We start from the raw sequence: 21,526 nt of genomic DNA on the forward strand, positions 1-21,526 counted from the left end.
GCTGCTAATTGTTAGTAATTTTGAAACAATGGGTCCTTGATTTTAGGCAGAAGTAGACAAAAGCAGACTTCTCATTGCTAGTTGTCGACTGTCGATTTTGCCGACTGAAATGACAGCTGTTGCTGGCAGGTTTTTATGAGGCCTGGCTAGCTAATTAACATTAGCAAGGTGAGTCTTTCGGTTAAGGGTTTTTTTGTTGTTGTTGTTGTTGTTTTTTTTATGTTTTGGTAGAATTCAGTAGAATCCGATGTAGTGATATACAGTGGATATTTCTGTCCTGAACTGGGTTTTTTCTAACATATTCTGCAACCCCACATAATGTTTTGCCATGAAACTAATGTGAGGTTACTACTATAGGTAGCAAGCTAGTTAGCCAGGCTTGCTAATGTTAGTAACTTATGTAAGAGCGAAAAACACGTGGGTAAGAGTTATCCACCTGAAGCAGTTCGCCAGCCTGCTCCATAAATGTCCCATAAAGAATGAAGACTGAAATATGATAAAGTCTGGAAGATTGTTTATTCTTATATCCAAGAAATACCAGTATGGGTGTTGTAAGAGAAATAAAATGTGCTATCTGGAAAACAACCATAATATGATTCAATATTTGCCTGGAAAGTTGGATTTTTCAGACCCTCTGGAGCACGTGACACATACACACAAACACACCTTTTTTTTATGTGACCCTGACATTGATGTGACCTGAAATCTACCTTGGCTTTGATAGAGCTTTTATTGCACATCAGTAAGCCACTATCTCATCTTTTTCTCTTCCAGTCCTCCATCCAGTACATCAAGCAGAAGGTTTCATTGACAGGCAAGTGATTCTGAGCAGATGCTGTCTTCACCTAGCTCCTCCAAGAATCTGACAGAGAAAATTAATTCATTTTCACCGGCCTGGCTGGAGCCTAACTGCCCTTTCAGCAGCAATTCAATTTGCACTTGACCAGGAATGCAATCTTAGATCCACCTAAGCTGAGATATTACATTTTTGCCAATGACTGACACTGCTCTGTGCTGACAAAGAGATTGATGCATTAAATATATTAAGACACAGGTGTCAGATATTGGAGAGACAGGTGAGGCCTTTAAGGCATACAATTAATTTTTTTTTCCCTTTTTGTTTGGCTTACAATTCCATCAACTGCTTTCTCCATGAATAATATTTTCCATGATGGCTATATCAAACCAGTATGTTTTTACTTATACATCAGTGTTGTAATGGCAGGTAAAAATAAAAACCTGGAATGATCAACTCCTTCTCAGTCACTCAAAATCCAGTGTTGTTCTCATTTAGTGTTTAAGGTCAACAGGTAGATACTAACAATGGTTTCTAGTTGCTGACATAGTTGACCTTATTGTTAGATGGAATCCATCAAAAGAAAGATCAACACCATAGCTGCATTAACACCGCTCAAAGGGACATCCATCCAGTATTACACACATCCCTTCAAAATCAGAAGATGAATAGACAACACTAACTAAAATAATGTCAAGATTGTCAATCTTTTACTAACTTAATTTAGTTAGTTTAGTTTAATACCGAAACACTGTATTGTCCTTAATTTCCTTGTTTGTTGTGTTTCTAAGGGGGTTTAAAATTTAGACCCATCATTATGGTCAGTCGGAGTCAGAACTAACTGTTAATTGGTTGTTGCCAAGCCATGGCCTCCCCACACAACCCATACACCCAGCGGGTAACTGTGACTTCATAACCACATGTATAAATGCAGCCGGCAGAAAGAGAACATCAACAAGGTTTCTTCATAAATGTTTAATTGCTTATAGGGAATTCCCAAAGGTCAGCGCTTGTCATGATGCAGTTTATAAATTCAAACGTGAACACGTGATATGACTCATATCGACCACTGGGGTATGTTTACGCCATGTGACTTTTTTTCTCCCGTAATGCTTGAGGTTATACCGCTTTCACTTTCCTTTAGACATGAGTTTATATGAAAATACGCCTTTATATCAGCCAAAGTCATACAGTTGAAATGCAGTATAGCAGAGCAGCATCCCCGCTGCTGTAATGCATCAGTCATGGTCACTGGCAAAATCTTATGCAAGCTCAGTAATGTGGGAGTCACAGTGTACCTGTAGGAAGAGTTCATAGTTTGAAAAATACTTGCTAATTGATTTTCAGTTTACAAGGTAATCATGCAAAAAAAGAGAGTAAAAACTTGACTCCATGTCGACCGTACAGTGCGATATCTTAACCCTGAAAAAGGAAAGGCTGGTGTGAATGTTTATTTATCTCTATTTCATCATCATTATCAATATGACTTTTGGCTGTATTCTAGCTATTTATTTATTGACCACAGACAATGACGTCACAGCTATTTCAGCATTTGACAGTGAAATCTGTATCACTGATGCACAACTGAACAAAGAAAAACTTCATCAGTAGGTTTCACCTTTCTGAGCCTCCTTCATGAAATATCACTAAGGCCAGAAGCTTGTTTGTGTTTGTCTGAGCTGGTCCTGAGTTTATCATGACTTTGTGACTATCTGTGGCCTATGAGGTCATGATAACTGCAGAAACTAAAGAAACTACAGAAACTCTCTGTATCTCTGCACGTCATTTTTCTCCTTTACATTTCTCTATCTATTACTTTCTCCTTGCCAGAGAAGTTCCCATGTGGGCACAGCCAAGTTTTCCAAAATAGAAGCGTAAATGTAGCGGCGCACCACCCAAAACCAGCAGTCAGTCAGTCGTCTCTGTGTCTTTCCTCATATTTTACAGATTTTGCCCCCTGGCTTGATGTGGCCCAAACAAGAGGGCGGTGGCACAGTGCGCCAAGACTTCTTGTGACACTGTGCATGCTTATTATTTGGAGAAGAGAGGAGAAGAGAGGAGAGGGTTTATGGGAAATGTGGTTTTCAGCTGGAAAAACATGGGCAGTAACAATACCTCTGGAGTAAAGAAGTCACCAATCATCTCATCTATGGCTTATGCTGTTTATTTACAAAGCTTTTTTATAAAGTGACATAGTGATGCATAAAAAAGTTCTCAACTCGTCTTAGTTTTCTTAGGTTTTTAGTCAAAGAAAGCAGGAAAATTCACATCCCAAGAGGAGTGCAGGGACCTTGACTGAAGAAACATGATATGATTACGCATGAATGGTGGCTCTGATGTTACAGATGTGGTTTCACTGGTTAGCAGCGTCATAACTCACATTTGTTTCTGCCTCAGAAATCTCTCTCTCTCAGACTACATATGACCATGAATCCCACTTATTAACCTCTGGTCCAAGTACCTCAAAGAAAGGAGCTTATTGACAAAGACATCTGAGAAATTGATAATGGCATCAGGCTGCTCCCCTGGACTGCTTCAAGAATTCCTGATGTTATATTGTGTGTCATAACTCTTACAGGGCTGGAATGCAAAGACTACTTAGGAAAAAGATATTAATATTTTTATTTTTATTGTGCGTGTGTGTGTGTGTATATATATATGTGTGTGTGTATTTTATTATTTTTATCTTTTATATATTTTAAAAATGTCTGTTAGGGCAGGTGAAATAGTCTCTTGCAGGCTCCCTGCTGTTTTCTTGCTTTTGAAGAAAGACAAGATGCAGGTGCAGTCTTTCTTACATTGCTGGCTGAAGGGGGGTTTCAAATCTCTTAGGACATCTTGAGATTTTCATTGACAAAAAACAATATACCTCAAAAGCTGTTCCGGGACCCACATCAACATAAAGAATTGCACAAGTTAATGTGATTTCTGTTGCCAAATTCTCTGCACTGCTTCTCTAAAACCAAAAATCATACATTTGAACCTATAACACTGCATATTAAAGATGACAGTTGTCAATGTATAGGACTGAATGAAATTCAACATAAAACAAAATATAATAAAGGTGTGATAAAAGGCTTGGACAGCTCGGTCCATCTTGAGATGTCAAAGGTCACTGATTAAGTCTGCCAGGAGAAGACTGCGCATCATTACATCTCCACAGTCCACAGGGTGCTTGTCGCTAATCAGCAGCTGATGAATGGTACCCTGGGGTCACTCCGCAAGCTGCCTAATAACGTCTGTCTGCCGGCTAGCAACACTCAGAGATGAAAGGCTTCTCATGGATGATGTTCCCAGGCTGACTGCTGAGGTCAAACTACTTTCATATTCTGCAGATAAAAATCCAAAAATCAGAATTCATGTGCATTTACCCTGCAGACAGAAGCAGACAATTTGTCTTTTCCATTTCCTACAGATCATCAAGTTCCCACCTATGGCCAGCACCACTTACCTCCTATAGATGTGTTTTTGCAACAGGGGCAGAGTTGACTGCCGTTCACTGGACAAATCACAGCATGTACCTGTGGAGAAGGTCTCTGCAGGTTTGAAAACAGCCGAGGCCCTGCACAGGCTCCTGCCGAGCAGAGAGGCCACGAGCCGGTTCGTGTTGTTACTCCAGCTGCAGCCAGATGTTTCCTGGACGTCCTGCACGTGCATTGGAAAAACACATCATTGTGCACTTCCAATGTGAAATCCACTGCCCTTTACCAATCCACAAAAGAATGTAAGTGACGCATTAAAATCACAAAATTAACAGACAGACATACCTGAAAATGAATGGAAAAGTAATAAAATAGGGACATGAGAAAGTACGATCTGTAAGATGTTTTCAATTTGAGGGTTGGTCACGTGATAACCACTGTGGAAAAATAGGATTGAGTGTTGTGGCATTATTATTTTATTACATTTAATTTTCTTTTTAAATGAAACACCTGGCCGAAAAACTAACATAATTGTAAGCATAAATCAGAGAATCACAGTGAATGTTTATACATGCACCATGAAAATTCAGTCTTTATCCATTAACACTAGCACTTTGGTAAGTTGCATTGTTATGTAAATGCCCCTAATTATTGTAATCAGATCAAGATTATAATCACAGTTTGAGCCAAACAATGTTAATAAACCTTTTGTTCTCAGTCTTTTGATTCTGTCTGATTATTTGGCTTTTTCAAACTGTGCATGTTAAAGGGAAGCAGCCACTGAAACCCAAATGTTCTGTTTTCAAGACAAACAACATAACAACATATCACAGAAGATTAATCTTCACAATGAAATCTGCTCAACATGGTTTTGACAGCTCAGTCCAAAGCGCCTGATGGTGAATAGTTTGGTAGGTAATACTGTACATTAAAGTTCTTTAGTTAACTGGAGTGCTGTGGTGTGTGTGTCACATTTGTATTTGCATGCACGACAAAGATAAGTATGCTGCATGGTGTATTTCTGTGTACCAAGATATTACGCTGCATTCAGGCAACAGCACCACAGACTGGAAAAAGTTAAGGTGCTGCATCGTAGACCTACGTTATCTGATTTTTTTTGGGCCGTTTAGTGGTAGTGTAAACAAACTGTAAACACAAAACAGAGAAATTAGCACTTCTTAATTTGATTTGTTGAAGTGGTTGGCAAGCAGTTGCATATGTACACATCCAGAAGACAGAGCGACGTTATCTTTTGTTTGGAGCTGTGTTTGTGGCCATTTGATTTTCTTTTAGCTCTGTTTTTGTTCTCCACCAACCTCTGAGAAAAATATCTGGCTGTTCTCCAGTATATTCACCAGCTGAGTCTCTAACTGTGTGTGTCTTCTGGTTGGTGCTGAGCAGGTAGTGTCCCAGTGGGTTTTTCACAACTGAAAACAGCTGCATGCAACATCTGGACTCTCTAGCTATAAGAGATTGAACTGAGGCAGTAAAGTTAAGGCCCAGAAAAACAAATTAATTAGCTGAAAGATGCTGTAAAATTATAGAGAAAAGTATAAACAAACAAAAAGCTACTAATTGGAAATTAACTACAGTTAAGTTAGGTCAACTTTTTTATATAGCTCAAATGACAAATTTGTCTCAAAGGGTTTTACAGTCCATACAAAACCCTCCATCCATAGACCTTCAGTTCTAAAGAAGAGTGGTTGCATCTAATTGCTTCCAGATACTGTACATGTATGTTCGTGCCTATGGCTCCCTGTGTCACCTCTGCATTGGTTATATTGGATGTTATAGTAGAAGAGATGATAGACAAGTCCGTCCACCCCCTCGTCTTCAAAGACAGCTGTGGGGCAGAAACATACAGCTGTTCATCAGCGCACACACACCGATCAGATACACACAACCTCAGAGGTGAGTTATTCATTCAGGGTCAGTACCTGTTAACCTCTTGCAAAGAGGATGGACTGTGTTTTACTGCCATGTTCAAACAATACTGATGGTTTTTTAATCACCAGGTGTGGCTCTGGTTCATGTGCATCATACCTGGTTGTGAAAATAATTATACATTGCTGACAGGCAGAGCTGCAGTATTGTGTAGAATTTCAGATATAAGGGAGACAGGGTCACATAGAAGTGGTCAAACAGTTACACGTGCATGGGACTTTTTTATATATTCAGAGCATATCATAGCACTGTATGTTATATGTGTGTTGCTCAGAGTAATGAACTGACAGAGAATTATCACTCAGCTCTACAAGCTCATCAAGACAGCAAGCTACTTTTTACAGTGAAAAACCTGCTGCAGGGAACCTTCCAGCACCAAACAGAAAATAGAGAAGGTCAGTGACTAACATAGTGAAGTCAGCTGGTGAGTTCTTTCCTTCAGGAGCTGGTGGAGACCTAAATTGGAGCTAAAAGAAGAGTGAATACTGGACTTTAATTTATTATTTGGCCAGAAACTTGATTATAAATTCATGCCAATTTTGCTCCACGTCTGCTGGGTGTGTTAATATAAAGTTAATACAATATTAAGGAGCTCCTCAGGTTTAAAAACTAGTCTCCAAAAAGATATTCGCCAGCTGTACAGATGCTCAAATCTAAATCATCCTGAAAGAACAAGAAATGCATTGTATAAAAGCTTAGTCATCAAATCAAGGCAGCTCTGTGTATGGCAGGGGAGGTCCAGTTTAGTCCCCATCCCGAGCCAAACCAGGAAGTTTGGCTTGATCGGTTGATTCAATCTAGAGCCACGCAGCTGCTAATGTTAGCCCAGTGGTGGCTTAATGATCTGGCCCAGCACAGACCCACCACACTGGCTATCATTTGTCAGAAATGTCCAAATGCTTCGTCCCTGACCTCTCTTGAAGATATGGCTGCAACCTTAAGTGCCCCCATCCCCTGTTTTTGAAGGTTGTCCAGAAAAACTCTTTGATCTTGATGGTGCATATTGAAACAGTTTCTGCGCTGCAAGGTATTTTTCCTGAAACATAATCTCAGAGAGAATCTGGTGCATATGAAGGGCACTGTGAGGCACTGTGTGGCACAGTGGCACAAATGAGTCTTTGTTGCTTTGTGGGTCTTACATCATCTCCAGACTCCAGTTCCTGGACCAACTGCTGGAGAGTTTGATGGGAGATCCCCATGGTATACTTGACCCTACACTGAACCCATCCGCTTTTTACCTTTCTCACAGAAGCTGCCGTGAAGTTTATATGTTCCCATGCAAGATTTTCCAAGTTCTGTCAGAACTTTCGGCTAAAATCTCACCTCCTTGTCCTGCGTCGACCTCTGAGCCTTCTGCTTTGGATCAGAAGCTGAGTCCTGCTGGCTGGCAGATCAGTGGCCACGGTATTAAAACAGTTGCTTTGCGGCACTATGGCTGCTTCTGCTGCTCCATCTCACCCTGCCTGCCTGCCTGAGCTCAGCTTTTCCAGCCGTAACTCACTCCTGCTAATTAGGACAAGAGCTCTTGCCGGTCAGCGGGGGAACCACTTTCACATGGGAAGCCCTTCGTTTGTTTCCACCCCCTGGTCCACTTGCACAAGTTAGTGTAGTGTTATGAGACAAGGCTCCAACTGAGAAAAACACAGACAAGAATAATCCTTCAGCTCTTCCCTGAGGTCACCTTCACTTGGCCAAAAAAAAAGTTTCCCTCACGTGAGCTCTGCTCGGCCAAACGCATAAACATAAACAATCGATGGAAACAGTTGTGAGCTGCTCATCCTTCATCCAGTAGACATTTTAACATGATCCAACTTGACATAGAAAAATGGTCATGTGAACTATTTTCCTAAACCTCATAAGCAACAAAACGAGGTTCTTTTGATCAAAAGCAAACATGTCACACGTCGCCAATATGCTGGTTGTGACATTAATGACTCATCGATTCCAAATCAACTCACATTCAGTCATTATTGAACGTCTGTGAGGTATTTGGCTGTGGTTCGGGTTGTTTGTGTCCCTTTTCTTGTACAACACAACTCACTCAGATGTGTCATTGACTGCTTCATGATTTACCTTTCAATGGTTTGTAATATAACTGAAAACACATCACATGGCCTTTGGACTGAATTAATAACACAACAGATATGGCCAAATGAATTGCAATCTAGATACATTTTATAAAAACTGAAAAATATGTTCATAATTTCATTATCGAAAATATTGTTTTCAAGAGAGAATAGACATCAATGTTTTTGCTATTTCTCAGCAACAGGGTGACTTTGTTTGTTCTTTGTTTATAACTGGATGCTGAAGTCTTATGTAACTGTGATTTGTGATTGTGTTTTTTTGCATTTAAATAAGATTATTGAATTAATAAAATTATTATGACAACAATAATTGAAAATGCATCTCCAACTTAAAATCTACTAACAAATTTTAGAAGAATGTTTGTTGTTTTATTTTGGTAACATTTTAAAACCTGCATAAGCAGTAAACATAGAACTGGTATATTATCGCCATATAAAGTTGTTACGATGAACCTATTAGCACAAGGGAGATACAGCAAGTAACATTAGCATCATTAGTGTCCCTCGTATATATTCACTCTCCTTTAGCTCTGGCCATTTAGTCCCCACCACCTCCATAGTCTCCACCAACACTTTTTGCTAAAAGCTGCTGCCAGTTTGAGGCCAGTGACAGGAAACCTAAATGGAAACATTGCAGGCAGTAATCAAAACAATGAGCTGAAGGACGCTAAAATGTTAAACTCAGAAGTCCGTAGCACTATATCCATCACTGTGAACCATTAAACATAGTCATGGGACCCATATAAATAATTCTGACTAGTGCAGCTTTAAAGATATTTAGTAAAGAATTTGAAAATTCATGATTCTCTGGTGGGAACACTGAAATGACTGAAAGTTTTAAAGACTACACAAATATTTAATTTCAATTGTCTCCCTTTTTTTTTTTTTAACAACAAACAACTTATGTCATTTGAATTATTATGTCACTTCATGATCCCACACACAGTGGTTTCATGTGTTTGTTGGTGTAATTCAAGGCAAAGTTGTAACTTAAACCTTTTCCATTTTGAGCATTTTATGCAAATGCATGAGATTCTTGTATCAAATATTCCTGAGTATAATAAAGACCTGTTGTTTTGGCACACGTCAACAAAAGGGAGATAAACCACAAACATCAAATCCTTACACTTTGATCTGATGTGCAGCTTTGATCTAATGTCCTATGTAACTGTGTGATACTGCCAACAACAACAAGTCTGTAACCATGTGGGCTTGCCCTTCTTTTATTTATTTTCTTTAACCATGCCACAAAATGTGAGCTTTCCAGCTGATAAAATCGTACCTTGGTAGCAACAACACTCAGCCCTGAGAATGAGACTCTGAGAGCCATTGTGCATGTTTTTATATGAGACACAGTAAAGCTGGTATGTGGCAGAGAGAGGTGACTGGATGGAAATAACAAGTGGAACACACAGTCTGAGCCACTGTGGGGAACAGAGTATTCTGGTTAACCAGAAATTCTCCCTTAAAATTACAAGAGGGCAAAGGAACAAGAGACAAGGATTTGAAGCCAGGAGACAGGAGAAGCTGAAAAAGAGCAACACAGTGGTAGACAGGACACCCAGTAAAACCTGAAATACCCCCCCCCCCTCCCCCACCCCACCCCCCTTACAAAAGGCTGTCCTCTGTAGAAAATTAAGAGGAGCATCAGTAAATGCCTTTCATTGGGACACCCCACTGAGCTGTCACTGTTAAAAATGCAGCATATATTGGTCTGCAGGCTTCTTAGGGTTTAAATAAAGTTTTCAGCATTATATCTTAGCTGTGGCATTTTAATGCTAATGATTATTTTATTACATAATATTAAACACATGCACATAAAACAATGATTATCGTGCCAGTAAAACTGATTTATTGGTTATATTTAATGAAAAGAGTTAATGTTTCTGCCACCGAACCAAAGAGTCGTCAGAAGTCTTGCGTGCTCCTATTTTTGACGGGCTCCCTTTCTAAAAACAAGTCTATTTGGCACCCGGGAGGTGTTTCTGGCACCAGGGTGAGACCCTTTTCTAGTCGCTAGTTGCAAAAACGTCTATTCTGCTCTCTGCCCCAGAATGACAAATTTTCTTAAACAGTATTTTCCTCAAAGCAAAACACGGGTGAATCTTCTATATGGCTCATGCAGTGAAGCCATAAATCACCATCATGCAGCCTCTGAGCAGGAGCATGTAGAGCAAATAGTGATGTTTCATTACCTGCAGCCATGTTTGTGAGTTTGTCATATGAAGCTGTGTGTTAGATATACCGATTGCTGCAACTTTGAAGGACACACATGAAGATGGAGCTAAGCTAAAATGCAGTTGTCGACCCACTTTAAAACCTCACTACAGTACGTCAATTAGGTGCTTTATCGTGTTTTATCCAGCAGATGGGGATAGAACTCCAACCAAAGTGAAGTCCTTGATCTGGCATCATTATGAGTTTAATCAGTCTGATCTGTGTATAAAATGACAAACCATTGAGAGCTGTGTTATTTCAGGGACTCTTATCTCCCTCAGTCATATAAATATAGAACTCTGACTCTGAAAAGGCCTCAGACAATGACAGGATTTCAAAGTTTTCTTGCCAGACCCAAACAAAGCCCACAAATCCTAATGAAATTCTGACGATATATTCCTTTCAGCAGCATTTCTTCAACAACATTTTTGAACTAGAGCCCATCCACAATCCAGAGAAACATACCGAAGATAATTAGACCAAAGCCTGTCCGGTCTCACCGTGTCCCGCTGGACTGGCTGAATAAATATCCATCTCTGGGTAAAGCTGGTCACTGGAGGAAGACAGTCTGTGCTTCTGCTGCTTCTGCAGGAAAAGAGCTGATGGGGAAACAAATTAAAGTCAATCAGCTATATTCAGCTACAACTCAGTCTTTATTTAACCGTCATCATCATGAGCTATTTCTCTTACTGTTTTCATTGTCTTGTCTTATTGCTTAATGCTACTCTGTATGTGCATTGTGTGCTTTTTTGCTCTATATTGTGTCAGTGTTTTGCAGTTTCCTGTTACACTGTAGGATTGTTTCCTTTCTTGCGACTGCTGAGTTTGTCGCTGCAGCATTTTACTGTGCTCTCTGTCCCCCAGCCTGTCACTTCACCGGCTTTAAAGCTTCTTGCCAAGGAGTGCAGCTGAAATGCATAACAACACATAAGAGACACACAAACAAATATTGCAAGGTTGCATTTTACCTTTAAAATAATGGCAAATTATTGGAAAATATGTAAAATCATGATGAACTGGAGCTTGACTACATGCTCTGATGTGTTGCTCAGTTGAAACCAAGAAACTTTTGGACATTTTTGTCATTTTATGTGACTTTGTTAACTAATGACCAAATCACCATTCATAAAGGTGGCATCTGAGATTGTCTCCTTTTTCTTTCCTTCTTTTTCCTTTCCTCTACTTGTACTTTTGTTCCCTCTCCTCTCCTCTCCTCTCCTCTCCTCTCAGACGTAATGTTATCACTAATGTCTTTGGTCTTAATTATTTAGGTGTCAGTGGATCTCCATGGTGATACTGATCTGTAGAGAGCAGGTAGCCGTACATCAGCACATCAGTTGCAGACCAGGAGCCGCACAGAGAGTCTGTGCTAATCAGCAGGGAGTCCTGAGGTAGGCTGCTGGGACACTGATGGGAAAAGACCTAAATCATCTGGCCTCCTGGCAAATGTGTAGCATTATGTATGAATCCAGCTCATTTGCATCCAGGTGATTGCTCCAACTGGGAGCCAAACCTCACAGAGGGGATCTGTGTAATCTCATAAAGTCTCATAAATCTTCCAAATAAGACTTTGTTATTAGAAGGGGAACTTAAAATGAGTCCCCAGAGAAAAGGAGGAGAGATGGAGTCCAGATTTTGAAGCATGCTTTTACTGCATAAAAATAATAAAGGAATAGTTCAACATTTTGGGAAACACATACTGATGGAGAGCTTTAAATCACAGTGCAAAAGCAATACACAGATATAACAAGTAGAGGATGCTAAAGCATAAGTACAAAGAAGAACTGTGCATTTACTTAAATTTAGAAAGATACATTTAGTGCAATACCCAAAACCAGAATGCATTAATGTTCTCTTTTTTAGATTTTACCCTGCTGTGCAATTTACTAACATTCCCAAGCCAAGAGGGATATATATATGATTGTGTATAATACAATAGAAAGTAATATATTGTAATGGAACATAATAAATACATCATTAATTGATATGTCAAAAGGTTCAACAAACGCCTCATGTGTCAGGCTATACAACATCAACCAACTACATATGAGATACTTTGGCAGGTCCTTCTCCCTGTTGCTCATTATTCTGATTTTCATCCACGCACACAAAATGTGAAACGTGTCTCCCACATTGTTGTCATCTAAGAGGCTGCAGACTTTCTGAATCCTATCCAGGCTTTTATATCTTCCACTGACCGATTCTGCAAACCTAAGTTGAAAATGTTCTGCCTTCATTTTGCATTTCATACAGCAGCTACTTTTCCAGTTACGACTCTAAAACCACATCTGAGTCTAGGATGATGTTGTCACGCTGAGAGTGTCTTACGCTTGCTTTACTTGATGTTGAACCTAAATGTCATCTTAACATACAGTCTGGACTCAGCCGCCGCCTGCACACAGCCATCCATCAAATGCACAAAGCTGCTAGGTCATATTTATCAGTGATAAATCAGCGCTCTCTGGGACTGCTGATCAGTGTTTAGAAAGAGATCGATGGGCATCTGTCAGGCCGTCTGCACTGCCCACCTGTCCTGCTGCTGCTGCTCGCATTCCTCATGACAATCTGCTTTAAATCCTCCAAAAACACTGCAGCTTTGAAGGCTGCTGTCATGAAAACATGAAAGACATGAAAACATGCCAGTCACGTGAGTGAAAGCTGTTCTGTAATGTGTGTTTAATTGTCTGGAATGGAGTGAGTGCCTGAGGGATGGCACAGCCTGTTATCATGAATAGACATCCCAGCCAGACGTCTCTCACTCCGACATGATCTGGGAATATTACTGGTTTCATCTGACCCAGTTTACATTCCTCTGCACTTAGCAGTTTTGTAACCGTGACCCTCTTATTCAAGAAATCTGAAGTAAATCAGATGTCTGTCTTTTTACTTTCAGTGCTGATAATAAGATATTTCAACATGACAGTATGAGAGAAAGAAAGAATATGTAGGACTTGTCTTTACTCTAGAAGCTCCTGTCCATTAAAGGAAAGCACCTAAAAGGTCAAAAAGTGTTTCTTATGGGGCACTACTGCCCCCTATTGGCACAACAGCAGGTGTTTTTTATTATTATTAAAGTCCTTAAGTGTACACTCTCTCTCAAGCAATTCAGTATTGTGTTTGGACCTGACATTTGAGTTTGAGGGATCTATTGTGGTGCTGTCTATTTTTTAATCATTCTGTTTTCCCTATGAGGATAATAAAGTCTACTCCGCACTTTGTTACAGGGAAATGGTTTAAATAAAGGTCAGGTAAATAGGATTTTTTTAAAAAGACCCAGTCATGTCATCTAATGGTTCTACTCAAGGGGACAATTTTAGAAAATGAAATGTGAAGGGTCTGAGGGCCGGCTCTCAGCAGAATTAGAGAATACAGACATGTTCAGGACCAAATGTCAGCTGTCTGGGTTGGCGAATAATGAGGAAGTAAAATTGTTCTGCCTTTTGAGTCACTTTCAGGCAGAACTACATGAAAAGTGGACTGAGAAATGCAGTGAAAATAACTGAAAAGCACACTTCAACACTCACACAGAGAATGTCTAAATACACTGCATTTACACGCTCACAGTGAGTGTCTAAATGCTCACACATGTAGACACTTAATAAATGCTTGAATTTAATGTCTAAATTCAAGCATGAGTGGGATGGATAATGGATAATCAGCCGTCTTGATTATGAGAGCAGCACTTAGGATTAATAGAGGGAAACTGTATAATCAGAAGTGTGTGAAACGGACACTGGAAATGGTTATATGTGAACGTGCGTCCACCACACTGGTGTTTTCAGGCTGATTTTGTAAAGATCTCCATCCACACTGAAAGCCAGCCGAGACGGCACTTTTAGAAACACATGGAAAAGCATTTCAAATGCCAGTATAGCTGATCACTCCATACAGATACTGTCAGTAACATGTTTCTGTAGTGAGATGTAAGGCATCAATCCGTTAGCATCCACTTTCCTTAAATTCACCCTTTAAGTAGCTTCACGGTTAAAATCATCTTATTCCACTCTGCTTGACAGTAACACATGCTGTGTATCATCTTACTTCAGCTCTTCACTGAAGCTCTGCAATAACGGTGAAATACCAGATATTAAATTAGAATTTAATATAAAGTTCTGTGGATTTGAACAAAGTTTGGTTGCACTGCATGAGTATTGAGCTGTCACATTGGTGAGGCAGTGTGATGGCAGATTAACATCACCGTCATTTAGATTTGTTGAGAGACTGCTGTTGATTGACAGGCGATCTCTACAGAAGCGACAGTCAAGCATTGCTGTAATAAATTTAGACCAAAGGTCAGCATGCACTGACATTAGGGTGCTGACACTATTGATTATTGATTCTCGTCACCCTTTATTAATTCATTACCTGGAGCTGGCAGGCTGTCTTGCAGTGAGACCCCTCAGACCTCCTGTAGACTTCAGGATGTATTTTGTTGTCGTCATTCCTTGACTCACCTTCTGACACAAACCCTGCGTGAGTCCCAGAGAGCAGAAGACGCCCTGGGCGAACACCCTCACCTCCCAGAGGGATGATGCTCTGTCATCTAAACCTCTCTGACAGGCTGTGACAAGCTGAGGTTAGGTTCTGCCCTGCGCTCTGTCTCTAACACTTAAATATTGGTGACAAAGTTGTGACACTTTGCCCTAAAATAAGCTGTCCTGCAAACCTGAGCGATGATGTCTGAGGTCTTCTTTCCTCTTGTAAATCAGAACTCAGACATGAAACACAGACTGAGAGAAATAAAAATAGACAGAAGCTGTTGAACTTTGTCAGTAAAGAGGAATCTAGCATGAATTTTCCTGCACAATGTTACGCTACTAATCACAACGAGTTGGTCTCTTTATGCTTTCACCATCGTCACCATTATTCTTAGAACTGGGGGAGAGGTTGCCATGGGGATATTTCCCGGTCACCATTCAGCAACACAGGTAATCTCTCTCTCGTGTCCTCTTCCTCACACTCATTCACCACTTTCCTGACTGTTCTTGCATGTAAAAAGCGCTTTGTATGTACTTTAAAAAAAAATACTGAAGTTAAATCCTGTGAATGTGGTTTTCTTTTATATTTTTAAGTCTTTTGTCCTAGTTGCCCTTTGAGTTTCACCGAAGAAAATCTATTATTATTATCTACTATTTCTTTATTGGGACAAAACATTAAAAAAATCCATTGAGGTCAAAACCAGGCAAACAATAGGCAAAATCAAAGCACAATTCAAAACTAAAATCTAATGTTTTCAATACAATATACAGCCATATTAATTTGTATAGCCTGTGATACATGGATGTACACACTAATATTGATTAATGTTGATTTGAATTTGTGTATTTTAGTGACTTTTTCACGGCATACCAGCAACAACGTGGTGAAACGAGGTCTTACTGTTTTTGCTGGAGACCAATTTAAACGCTCAAAAGGCTTTTACATAAAAAATATATCTCAGTATAAGATATATATGAGTGCAAGCATGTATAGAACAATATATCTGCTCAAAATGTAAACACAGCAGTGACTTGGATCCCTCGGGGGAGTAACAGGAGGGGGAGACAGGAGTCGAGATGGTTCCACAGCACCAGCTCTGCAAAAGCCTCAAGAGATTTATCATCACAGGCTTTTATGTCTCCATGAAAACACATTACTGATGAAAGATGAGAGGCGGGGGTGGGGGTGAGGGCTACTGGCACGGATGCCAGCTGAGCTCTGAGTCCACACCAAAACTAACACAAATTTGAAAACAAAACTGTATTACATTTCTCTCAGTTTTGGGCGTTTCATTCTCAAACTGAAAAAGAAATCTCTGCTCTATCAATGTCAAGCTTTCATGGATGAGGTCGAGCACCGGAGTCAAGGTGACCTGACACTGACAGTGATCACACCTGTCGCACAAATATTCACACCTACATAAGCACACACACACACACACACACACACATAGGACCAACTCTTATCTGTAATGACAAATGTGCAAGCCAGCTGTATTTTTGTGAGAATGTCCAGTTACTGTTCTTTTTAATCCATTTTGAACTTGCATTTACTATGTTCAGTTAAACGCTTTCCTCTCTGGCTTAATAATAGAGCTGTGTGATATCTTACTGATGAATTTCCAGTTGAGGAAATTGTTTGTTTGACTCAGAAATATAAAAACTCAGCTGAAGCACAGGACTGTGACTCACTAGTCTGACCGTCAGACAATCTGAGCGGAGCTGAGAAGGAAAGCCGGGTCTCTCTGGACTCCAGCTCTCAAACATCAGCCTTTCACCAGACACAGGCGGCTGCATTTATTTATTAAGGACACAACAACAAGAGTCCAGACATCAGAAAGACATGAATTCAAAAAATGAATTAAAAAAAAGTCAGAAAATTTAAACCTCTTAGTGTTGGTTTTAGAGGTTGAATTGTAGACACTTGGTTTCTGTCTGTTTTGGTGCAATTTGATTGACAGAAGTGTCAATTACAAGTTAAACTTTTTATAGTGTAACAAAATGAATCTCTTAAGGCTGTTTCTAACCAATGACACTTCCAAAGTGGCATGACAAATATTTTCTCCAAGACAAACAACAAAAAGTCTGTCCTCTGAGGAAGACTGTAAGCTGCCAGTAAGTGGCCCTTGCCCATGCTTAACGGACATCCATCCTGGCAGCAGTTTGTTGGTTGGTTCCCCTGGTGATCCTCTGACCCTGCTCTCGTCTCATGAGGCTGACATTTGTGGTTTCGAGTGAAATGTCTCAACAATGACACACATGTCCATGAAGTGTAATAAATTTGGTGATCCCTGAACTTTCCATCAGCTTTCAGAGCCCATGACATTATCATCAGCCTCAGCTGCACTTGTATTTATTGCTAATTCCCAAATGTTAGCTGGTTAACATGCTAAAGTAAGTGAATGTGGTGAACGTAATGCTAAACATCCGCATGTTGGCATTATTACTGTACGGATGTTAACATTAGCACACTTTTGTTGTTCTGTTTTGTGTGAGACACCTAAGAATTTAAAAGATTTATTATTTAAAAGAGATTTAAAAGAAAGCGTGCAACGCTCATACTTGAACTTCACTGCTGAACTTCCAATCTGACACAAAGGTGAGATTGTTTCTCAGAGGCTGAGTTGGAGTAAAGACAAAATGTCACATAGATTTTAAAAGCAGCTCATTTATGTCAAGGAGAAACTGGCTGGGAATAAATTAAGTCTTCATAAATGTTCTTTCTTCGCTGCTTGAAGTGACTTGAAAGTGACTTTGCTTCCATCTGTGACGGGCATCATTCACTGAGTCCACATTAACACCATCACACTATATTATGTCCTTAGCCTCACACTTATTCTCCCCTCAACCCCGTGTTTGAAGCCCGTGGAGAGGGAAACACTGCAGCTGCTATAGAACCTGCTGTACAGCATCTGGGTTACCTGTTGCCTAGCAACCATGCTAATTAAATCAGTCTTTGCTTCCAGTTATTACGAGTAATGGCAACCACAAAAAAATAAAAAATCAAGTTGTTAAAAACTCTTTTATGCCATATGTATTTGTGAGTCCAATAAGTGGATTTGTAGTTAATGAATGTATCCATCGTGTCCATAATGGCTCTGTCAACCGTTTAGTGATTGATTTTCTCTAATGAAATTAAGCTTTGACTGCTGCATAATAAGAGGGAGAATATTAAATTGTCATTGTTGTTGTGCATTTGAATGAACCAGTCACATATAATAAATACTGCACTGTGAGTCTCTGTTAGCTTACAGCCTCCAGCAGCTGCAGATGAGAACAACATATGAATTCATTTCAATGAATATGAACCACAGAGTGTATAAAAAAAAGACATGAACAATATTGCATGTTGAGCCAAATGATGTGGGATGCACAGATATAGTTTTATCTGTAAAACAATTATTGATCAGGTCGTTTTTAGCATGTGTTCAAGCAGGAAGTCAACTATCATTCAGCTGTTCTCACCACACTGGGTCTCTTCCTCCCAGTTACAATGCAACTGAAGTCTGTGGGTTGTGTTGCGATTGTCAGTAGCTGATTGTTGGTTAAAAGGCCGGGTGACACAAATTGCTGTGAACATTTTTCTATTGGAACTACTTTCTCAGTATAAGTATCATTCATTTGTTCCAGTGACTTGAATGACCTTGGTCTTTGTTTTCACGATGTCCATATGAATTATTTTTTGCTCTGATTTTGAAAGCACTGACAGTCTATAACCAATAAAGGCATCCAATGAGAAAATGTGAATGTGGATTGCTTTGGAAGCCAATGTAGGACTTGTTCAGAAAGGCTCAGTTTAAATTTTTAAATGCAATTCATCAATGCAGTGAGCAACACATCAAAACACCATTCACCACCATTGCATTGTAGTAGAGGCAGAAAATTCAGAGGCAAAAATCTTGGGGAAATACAACAAAAACTATTTGCTTGAACCGAACCTTTAGACCAACTTACCTGTTGAGTCTCTTTGCTGTTGTTTCAGTGTGTTCTGCTCTCCGCCTTTCTCCACCACACTGTCGTCAGTGTCAAGAGCCCACGTGACTTCCCGACAGATGAATAAATGAATAAATAAACTGAATACATATGAGTGAGGCTTTACAACACTGGACCTGATAGTCAAGAGCAGCATCGCCTCAAATTTAAGACACACCAACATGCTGAGTGAAATCATATGAAGTTTAAATGGATGGTTTTGCATGATGCTCACGTACAAAAGTTAATGCATTTCCAGAAGATAGTCGGAACCCGCCTAGGAAAAGAGGATATTTGAATATGCAATAAGTAAATTTAATAGCTCAAAAATAAAAGTTAACGCTGTAGTTTTAATGGAATTTTTTCATGAAAATTCATGAATCTTAATGCAATCTTAATTAAATCAAACAGCAGAAACCCATCTGTTGTTCAAGTTGTGCATGTTCCTGTAAATTTCCATCTCTTTCCAGTTGTGTACAGCAAGCTGATTGGTTTTAGTCCTCGACAACATAATTGGCCTGATTGTGTCCCATGATTTGGACTACACAATACAATGCCATTTTCCATCGTGGACTTTCCATGAAGAGGGAGAAGAACGGAGACAGAGGTGGGGACAACAGTGACGACACCAGTGACGGCAATTCCTGCTTAGATTACAATTAAACCAAAGCTGATGACAAACAGAAGCTTTGTTCTCCTGCTTCTGTTACTCAAAAGCTCCTCATGTGCTCCTTCTTAAACAAACTGCAAAGAAGATTAAACTCTACTTGACTGGACTGCAGCTGCTATAATTTGCTAAAATTTTAAATATTGTATCAGCAATTTCTTCTGCTATTTCCACAAACACAGTAGAAGAGGACAGCCAGTTTCAAGCTGATAAAAGATGGTCTGAAAGCACTCTGACAATCTGAATTGGGACTTTTATGCATGCTGCTGGAAGCCCAAACCCAGTGGCTGTGATGCTGATAGAATACATTAGAACTTGTGCGTAGGCAGTAAGCCTCTGATCTCTTATTAACATGTCTAGACATTCACTAGCCCATCAGTCACAACAACAAGATCCTTGAAAATATAGCAAAAACCATTGCTCTCTCTGAAATGTCAGCTGGGACTGGACTAAAGGGTACCTACTGGAGTTTAATTAGATGTGCATTGATTCTGTAGAGACCTGGTGTGTTTTATATGTACAGTGCAGTAAAAGTGGAAAACATTTACAAACTGTCACCACTGTCTTTGGTTAACTGCAAGACAGTGTTTGCATTTGAGTAAATTTAATGATAATAGACTTTGGGAAAACAATATCATCACAAGGTCCATTAAGTAGCTGTCCTGGAGCTCTCAGTCATATCACATGGTCTTCATCATCAGACAGGGTTTGGGCCAGTTGACATAAAATTGTAGATGCACGTTCAAATTTACAGTAACTCTCAGACATTTTCTGGCTTAAAAGCTGAGGTTCAAAGTTCAGTCTTGACCCTGGACACATGCTGATGAAGACAGCATGATATGATCAAAAGCTCCAGAACAGGTACTAAATGGACTTTGATGTGAGACTGTTTTCTCAACCTCTGTTTCCAACATGGGAACAGAGAAAATAGATAAAGAAGTAAAAACTGAATATCTACAACTCCATGACAACTGTGCAAACTCTATCTACAGATGAAGATCATGTAATCTGATCAAAAGCACCACCGCAACTACTAAATGGACCCTGTGGTGATGTCTCAACCGCTCCAAGGCCAAGAATGAACAGAGACCTTAAATAATGACTTTGCTCAACACTCGCATCTTATGTTAATCCAATAAATTACAGCTTCCTCTGGTTTCAAATATAATACATCAATGACTAAATACAAGTTAAAGTTTGAGCATCAAATCACATCCTTAGTTGCTATTCTTGAGTTCAACAACTCATCTAATCTGCTTCATCAGGACTGTGTGGACCAAATTTGATGCACAGTGACCTGCAACACAAGCAAACAACACACCTGTCATCAGATTGTAATGCAAATGTGGCTAAATTCTTTCCAGCAGAGTCCAGCCAACTTCAACTCAGTGTTGTGTTATATCAGCTGCACTGTTTCTCTGTTGTCAAGCTCTTAATGGCTGCAGGAGTAAGAGAGTGTTGTATGAATAAGCTTTGAATCAATTCAGGCGGGAAATATGAGCCGAGGCCGGTGTATTCTTAAACACTCACACCGGAGAAATCAATGATGTCCCTGTTTCATGTAACGCTTTGAATTTCCAGCAGGATTTGGGCTCAATATTCCTTCTGTGCTATAAATCCACCAAAGCAGCGACTGTGTATGCTGCAGTAACTGTCTAATACAATCATCCCTGGAGTAGATGTATAAGAATAAACATGTTATTCATCTCTTTTAAGTAGCAGCAGTGGATATTGTTTCCAGTCAGGCGTGACTGCACAATTTCGCCTGATAACAGCATGAGTAGGATGTGGCATAGATTCAGTTTCTTTGTGGACATAACAGGGGATTGTGGGTAGCCCCAAAGGGAGTTACAGCTTGACAAATATTTGATGTGCAGACCAGCTCTGTTTACCTCAGCCAAAGCTTCAGGATGAGGCTGCTACTATTGAATTATGCAGAACAA

The 21,526-nt window shown here is 39.8% G+C and overlaps 1 long non-coding RNA gene across 2 annotated transcripts; it reads left to right on the forward strand.

Moving 5' to 3' along the window:
• Positions 1-27: 27 nt before the first annotated feature.
• On the forward strand, positions 28-4,935 carry LOC139612329 (uncharacterized). Of its 2 annotated transcripts, XR_011686507.1 has the most exons (4): positions 28-168; positions 775-814; positions 3,960-4,106; positions 4,212-4,935. It is a non-coding gene; the product is annotated as an uncharacterized lncRNA (long non-coding RNA). The 2 variants fall into 2 exon arrangements; XR_011686508.1 differs by lacking the exons at positions 3,960-4,106; positions 4,212-4,935 and adding an exon at positions 2,744-3,086.
• Positions 4,936-21,526: the final 16,591 nt, after the last annotated feature.

The sequence above is a fragment of the Trachinotus anak genome, unplaced genomic scaffold (genome assembly GCF_046630095.1).
Source record: "Trachinotus anak isolate AG129_WGS33_773 ecotype Australia unplaced genomic scaffold, CSIRO_AGI_Tana_v1 ptg000031l, whole genome shotgun sequence".
NCBI classification, from domain to species: Eukaryota; Metazoa; Chordata; class Actinopteri; order Carangiformes; family Carangidae; genus Trachinotus; species Trachinotus anak.